Below are 8,032 nucleotides of genomic sequence, written 5' to 3'. Positions count from 1 at the left end.
ACACCTTCCTTTCCATTCCTATTTTTCCTAGCTTCCTTTACCTTGTTCTCTTTTCTAATCTCTTTTAGTTTATACTTAAGCCGCTTCTTTGTCATTAAGCCAATGTTTACTACAGCTGGTTTATCCTGTTTTAATTTGTCACAAGTTGACTTTTCTTTGTCTTCTATTTTAGAGTCTTTAATATTTTCAGATTTTGATTTGTCTGAATTTGACACAAACTTGACAGGATTAACTTTAGGCTTTTTATCTTTCTTGGTAAAATTTGGTTTAGATGACACAGTTTCCTTTTCTTCTTTATCATCTAGGTAACCTAGTCCTTCTTTCCAATTTCCATTTTCTAAAATTTTCTGAGTTGTTCTTCCAGAGTTAGACCAAGTTTTGATTATCTCATTTTCCTTTTCCAGTTCAGATTTAAGAGATTTATTCAATTTTAGCAGTTCATCTTTAACATACAAAGCCTCATCTCTTTCTTTCTGAGTTTGATGAAATATAACTAACTCTTTTCATAAGTAGTCATTTCTGTTTCTAAGAGCAAGACTTTTAGATTTTAATCTTTCATTTTCTAAAGTCTGATCTCTAAAACTAATGAACATGGTTTTAAGATATAATCTTAGCTCAGAAATATCATCAGTATGAAAAGCAAGAGTTGAATGAGGTGCCTTCAATTCAGCAGTCCCAGAACTGCTATCAACATTTGCCATCAAAGCATACACAACACCATATTTGGCCTATTGCAACACTTTTTTTGGTGTTACAAGTAAAAATATTTCCTTAAATTACTAAAATTTGACCGAAGGTAACAGTTTTTATATGTTACAGTAGAAGATACTAAATATTATCATAGACATGATGAAATAGTTTTTGTAACATAGAAAATAGTGTTAGCAATGATATTACAATTAGTGTTACCACAACACTAAATATTTAGGCGGGATTGTATTTCCGGGCCAAATTTTACAAAATTTTCACCAAATTTTGGGCGGCGGCCCAAATAAAAAATTTGACCCGCTCATTTTTAGCCCACTTACCTATACACTCTCGAATATATGCACTCACAGATAAACAGTCTTGTACATTCAAATATTCTTGATGGGTCAGAACTTGGAGATTAGGGTTCTAATAGTTAGGGTCAGAGCTCTCTCCATCATCGACAAAAAATTATTCGGTTTAATTAAGTAGAGTCTTCAAAGGGTCTTCACTGCAATCACATCTACGCGGGCTATCAACGATTAGGTGAATTTATGTTGGTTAATTTCAATTGGGGTTTTCATCAACTAGAATTTATTAGCTTTTCAGCAAATGGAGCTTTGACCAATTTGGTTTCTTCTTTTTGTAGGTGTACATTCATGGTAATAAAGAAAGATTTTCATCAGCTTCATGGTAAGTCGACCGCACTTTCCATAATTCTTCTTACCAATTTTGTTTATTTACGATTTAAGACATAAATGTTTACATATACACTTGAGTGGGCTTGTTAACGCATTTCTTAATTTCTCTCTTGTTCCTGGATCTGAGGTTCACTCTCGCTTGGTTTCATATCTTCCTATGGTTCGTATATTCGTAAATTGTTCAATCAATTTAGTGTGAACGTTTTGTTAATTTTTTTCTAAATATAATAATTTTGTTCTTCACTTTTAATTCATATATTTGTTTCTAATTGCAGAATTAATGTATGTTTGCTTAGGTCAATTTTATTGGTATTGAAAGGACTTAAGTTTCATCGCTATATGTAAGGTTCTAGTTCTTGTGTGTGTAAAAGCGAGAGATTGATTAGTTTTACTTCCTCAACTGTTTACTTTGATGTATTTAACTTTTAATTGAGCCTTATATTTATTCCGTATTTAGTTCTTGTCTATACAGACAATTGATGATATAAAGGTAAAATGCAAAGTACAAATATGAAAGACCTTTTTGTTAAGAAATGGAATCAATTATCTAAGATGTTGCAATTAAATAAAGCTATAAAATGAGCTCCCAAGTTTAAACAAGAATCATGGTAAAAAACATGACTAACAGACTAAAACTTAATAACCATCCGATTATAATCAATTCCGTGACCTCAACTTCTAACTGGCTTTTAAACCCTTTATAATTATTGCTTACAGCAGGCCACAAGTGTCTCATTATTAAGATATACTTTTGCTTCATTTGGATTGGATTATACCTCTAGTCATGGGTTGAAGATTTATGTGCCTAAGTTACTGAACTAGTTAAGTCTTATATTCAAATTTTAGTATTATTGTAATTTGTAACCTTTGCGTCACTATACTGAATATTATAGCTTGTTTATATCTGATACATTAATAACATGGTTTTATAATATTTAGGAAGATGAACAAGATATGGAAGTTGACACTGCGACATCTGCAACTACAGCCCTTGTGAAACTTAATTATGCCTGAGCTCGAGATCTACTGCTATCTACTAGTGCTAATATTCCTCATTGACCAAAAAAAATATAGCGAGGTACAACAGTGGTTCTTACTCTTCAACTATGAATAAAGTACAGTGTTTACTTTTTACTCCACGGATACCTGCATTTGGTGCACTATTCAATGATGTTATTTACTTCTCTGTAATTTCTTTTACGCAAAAGGTTGTTCCTCGGCAAGTATTTCCCGGGTGAAGAACTCATCAAAGAATTGAAGTCTCTGACTGTCTTGTAAGAAAATTGGTTTAAGATTTCTTACTTCACTTTATTTCAACTGTTCTTGATATTTATTGAAAATATATCATAATTACTATTCTGCTACTTTAATTAATGTACTGGTAGAAGTTCTATTACTTCATTTTGGAGTTCTTTTATGACTTAATTGTCTGATAAAATTGCTTAACAGGGTACACCATGATATATTGGTAGTCTTTTGAATAATGCCAAACTATTCTGCTTGCGAGCAAACAGGCACACTTCATAGAACACCGTACTTTGAAAATCAGAGCAGATTGCAAGTGGAATTCATTGCTTCCAAGAAAGCAATTTGGTTGCTCTGGATATTACTTTCAGTATGGATTTGTGCAGGAAAAGTCAGTGGTGGTGGTGGTGGTAGGACTTGCGATCCTTCAACCTAATTGCATTGCATTCTTTCGCAAGCCTTCAAGGAGATGATGCAATGGCTGGCATAATTTCTACATGTTCTTATACTTGTTTTTTACTGACCTACCATATCTTGTAATTTTGGAAGGTTGAAGCTGTGATGTTACAACTGGATTCGGATTGTGTTGTTGTCTTGGATTTTATCAGATTGGCGTATCATCTAGTTAATTTCCATGCAAGGTAATTATCAGTTTCTGTTTATGGATTCTACTATTTACAATTATGTGTCCCGTGGATACTATTTCTTATGTAGTGAGTACCTTATAGTTTAAATAGGTTTATATTATCAAGCACATAGTACTCCAGTTTCCTTTTCACCAGGAGTCTGTGTCATATATTTATTTAATGGGAGGAAATTTGAGCGATCTACATGTGAGAACTTGTATGTTATGTACATGTGGTGTTCACATAATATACAACATTATATATAGATAGATGACATATCCAAAAGTATTAATTTAGTGTAGAATCTATGCAAGGTTGAAGTTTGTTATGCTGGTCTTCTGATTAAGACTTGATTTATGTTAGTCTTAAATCAGAATTACTTGGGTAGCCTTGCTGCCTTATTGCATTGGCTAAGTTTTGGCATTTTGGCATGTTTTTCCATTAGATTAGTAATTCTTTTCATGTGCTTAGAAATTAAGTCTTAGACTCTTTGTACAACTGAAGATAGATCAAACGAAATAAGATCTTAACGTAGGTCATAGCAAAGGAGAGCACACCGACGCCATGTTGTACTGGCTTGCTTTTTTATCTTGTTTTGCTGATGTAGTTGGTTTCTCAGCCTTCCTGCAATACTGATTTTGTTTAAATGTTTGTTTGGGCTCCCTTTTTTGGAGATGGCGGGCTGGTGTTTGTTTTTAGATTGCTAGCTAGTGGGCTTTTTGGTTAAGTCTTTTAGCTTTGTCTTTCTTATTTTAAGTTAGGTTTGATTTTTTATGTAATTTGTTTTTGTTTTTTGTATTTTCTCTTTGTTTTTCTTAGAGCCCGTTCTAAGAGAAATTTTGAGAAGTGACTCGTGTAAATTCTTTCACTTTTATATATTTTACGAGGCTTAGACCTCATTTACCCAAAAATAATAATATCAGAGTGTTAAAAAAGAATGTTATAATAAGATATAAAAATGTTACCAAAAAATTAAATTGAGTGTTACAATAGCTAATATGGTGTTGCAACAGAGTCTATTCTAACACATATTTAGGTGTTACTAAAGGGTTAGGTATGTTGCAATATAACTGTGGTTACATTTTTGACTTGTTACCATAGAAATAGAAAATATAACTATAGGTACTCTATTGTAACACATTGAGAGGTGTTACCAAAATTTCTAAAAAAGTAACCATAGACCCCTATTGTAGCAGGCTCAAATCCAACACCCCCTTATTTTTTGGTCATTTTAACACTTTTTTTGATGTTGCTACAGGTCAAATATGGTGTATTGATAGTTCACCTCTTCTTCAGAATCTGAAGTGTCTGCCCAGTTTTTCTTCTTTGTGATAAGTATCTGGCCTTTATCACCTTTTCCTTTTTTGCACTCAGGAGAGATGTGGCCTCTTTCACCACAATTGTAGCATTTGACATTTGAGTTGTCTCCTCTGTCAGACTTTCCTCCTTTGCCTTCAGTCTTTCTGAACCCTTTCTTTCCAGAACTTCCACCTTTGCTGGAAAACTTCTTACCCTTTTTGAATTTCTTGTAAGTTATCTTTGTGATACCCTTCACCATAAGAGTACACAGTTGCATCATCTCTGCATCAACATCCACTTTAGATAAATTTTCAGATTCTGAATCATCATCATCAGAATATGATGAATCTGAATCAGACTGTATGATGCGAGCATCTCCTTTGCCCCTCTTTGAGATAACCACTTTAGGAGATTCCTCCTCAGCTTTAAGTGCAATTGTCTTCGACTTTCTTCCATTCCTTTTGCTCCTTTGATCAATCTCAAGTTCATGAGTCTTGAGCATACCATAAATTTCATCCAGGGTAGTTTCATCAAGGTCATAGTTGTCTCTTATGGTAGTAGATTTAAATCCCAATTTTCAGGAAGAGCTAAAAGGAATTTTAAATTTGAATCTTTAAGATCATATTATTTGTCCACCAGTGATAGATCAATCAAGAGTTTGGCAAATCTATCATATAAATCAGTTAGTGACTCATCAGATTTTGAGTCAAAGTGCTTATACTCCTGTGTGAGTATTGTCTTCCTGTTCTTTTTGATGGCTTCAGTTCCCTGCCATCTTGTCTCCAAAGCATCCCATATTTCCTTTGCAGTCTTGCATCCAATTACCCTGTTTGACATGACATTGTCAATTGCAATATGAAGTAAATGCCTTACCCTTGCATCCTTGGCAATAGATGAGATGTCTTCAGGTGTGTAATCACCTTTCTTCTTTAGTATGGTCTTTACTGGTTGATCAGCAACTGCAACAGAAAGCTTGGTAGGCTTATATGGTCCATGATTAATTCTATCAAGGTATTCTAGATCTGTGGCTTCCAGAAACATGGCCATCTTTACCTTCCATATAGGATACTCAGATGCTCTCAGTATGGGAACCCTAATACTCTCATATCGACTGTGGGTTTGATTGTTTTGAGTATCTTGAGTTTTGGTGGGCTTAGGTGGAGTTTGTGTTTCATCAGACATGATTGTAAACTGGATCTCACTGTTAGTATATCAACAGAGAGGCTCAGATACCACTTGTTAGGTCACACAACACTAGAGAAGGAAGTTGAATATAGTGTTTATACAATCAAATCGATTTAGAACACAAAGTAATTGTTTATTCAATCGTAATAAACTCTGTTACAGTAGGTTAAACTACTCTCTCAGTGATGAACAATATCACTAAGAGCTGCTAGGGTTACAATGAATAATATTCTCGTGAATGATAACATTTATAGTGTAAACCCTAAGCTGTGTTTATATAGTACACAGTTACAAGATATCTTCTAATTGATATGAAATATATCTATTCCTAAAATATATCAATCAGATATTATCTTCTACAAGTCTTCTAGTCGTCCAACTCCTAAAGCATATCATCCTTTGTTTTAGTCCCAATCCTCTCGTAGAAATCAGCCGCACTTTACTTCTGAAGCATATCCTTCCTTAAGTTCTGATATCACAAGTTCCGATATCTTAAGTTCCGATATCTTCCTGTCTTCAGTAAATCCTGATTTCTAGTAAGTCCTGATAAGTCCTGATATTATGTTCTAAAACTAAATAAATCAAATTAGACATGACATCACAAATATATCTAACAGGGTATGATGGGAGATTTGAGTTATTTTCTGGGATTTCAAGTCAAACAAAATGAAGAAGGTACTTTTATCTGTCAATCCAAGTACACCAGAAACTTACTCAAGAAATTTGGAATGCAAGACAGTTCTACTGCATCAACTCTCATGGCCACTGCCACCAAGTTAGATAAAGATACTGGAGCATCAGTAGATATTACTAACTACATAGGTATGATTGGCTCTTTACTCTATTTAACTGCAAGTAGACCAGATATCATGTATGCTACCTATCTTTATGCAAGATTTCAGGCTGATCCAAGAGAACCTCATCTAATAGCTGTGAAAAGAATTTTCAAGTACCTCAAGGGTACAGCTGATCTAGGATTGTGGTATCCTAGGGAATCATATTTTAAGCTAATATGTTACTCAAATGCATATTTTACAAGATGCAAAATAGACAGGAAAAGCACTAATGGAAGTTGCCAATTTCTTGGAGGCAGATTAGTTTCTTGGTTTAGCAAGAAACAGAAACCAATTTCCACATCAACTGCAGAAGCAGAATATATTGTTGCAGGAACTGTTGTGCACAAATTCTTTGGATGAAGAATCAGTTACTGGACTATGGGTTAGAATTTTCTAAAATACCTATTTACTGTGATAATCAAAGTACTATTGCTATGACAGGAAATCCAGTTCAACACTCAATGATAAAGCACATCAGGATTAGGTACCATTTCATAAGGGAACATGTGATGGAAGGTACAGTGGAATTGCATTTTGTTCCAACTGATCAACAACTAGCAGATATCTTCACAAAAACAATATATGAAGCTACTTTTACAAGACTAGTAAATGAACTTGGAATTGTTTCAGGTTCTTTCTTAAAATATGTTTAGTTTTTGTCCTCATACATCAGACTTTATGATCAGTGTTCACAGATTTTATTATCTCAATGTAATATGTGCTTAAATTGTAACATATTAAACACTGCCTATTATCTGATGTGATTCTATAAACTTTGAAAGTGTTTTGAATGTTCTGTGACTATTCAATCCAATGAGTATTATTGTGTTAGATGCTGACTTAGTAGTCTTTAACAAACTATGTATCCCATGCTTGAATTAGTTATTTACGTGGAAATCAATAACACAAGCAAATTCTGATTTTGATCTTAGTCAAATTTACTTTGTGTATCTTATTACTAAGTCACAAACTAGATTATTGCTTCTTATCTGTCAAATTCTGATGTAAGTAAATCCTAAGGATGAACTACATGCTTGATAAGCCTCACTTATCTGAAGAAAATAAAAGAAAAGAAAAATTGAAATCAGGTACTCCTTTGTGATCTAGAGTAAATATGTGAAAGGGAAGATCCAAGTGCATTGCTGGTATTAAGTTATATGCATTAGAAAAGCAAATTGATTTTTCTTGGTGACTTTTCACATTCTCTGATTACTGGAGAAATATTCTGATAACAGCATAAATTTGGATGACAGTTGTAACTCATTTACACTGAGAAGCCATATTCAAAAGAATTTCAAAAGATGCATAAAATAAGCATAAACAGTTGAGCTGGATTCTTCCATAACTTTATTTTATAGTAGACTTCACAATTCAAGACATATTTTAAGCATTTTTCTTAGTTATGCCTTATTTCTAAGAGATACTGAAGTTTATCAGACTTTAATCTTTATCT

At 33.4% G+C, this 8,032-nt stretch overlaps 1 long non-coding RNA gene across 2 annotated transcripts; it reads left to right on the top strand.

Moving 5' to 3' along the window:
* The first annotated feature begins 1,094 nt into the window (after positions 1 to 1,094).
* Positions 1,095 to 3,497, top strand: LOC141678909 (uncharacterized). Of its 2 annotated transcripts, XR_012557958.1 has the most exons (5): positions 1,095 to 1,233; positions 1,337 to 1,380; positions 2,328 to 2,466; positions 2,597 to 2,662; positions 2,838 to 3,497. It is a non-coding gene; the product is annotated as an uncharacterized LOC141678909 (long non-coding RNA). The 2 variants fall into 2 exon arrangements; XR_012557959.1 differs by lacking the exons at positions 1,095 to 1,233; positions 1,337 to 1,380 and adding an exon at positions 2,111 to 2,209.
* Positions 3,498 to 8,032: the final 4,535 nt, after the last annotated feature.

Source organism: Apium graveolens, chromosome 8 (genome assembly GCF_009905375.1).
Source record: "Apium graveolens cultivar Ventura chromosome 8, ASM990537v1, whole genome shotgun sequence".
NCBI classification, from domain to species: domain Eukaryota; kingdom Viridiplantae; phylum Streptophyta; class Magnoliopsida; order Apiales; family Apiaceae; genus Apium; species Apium graveolens.
This window is presented reverse-complemented; position numbering and strand designations above follow the sequence as displayed.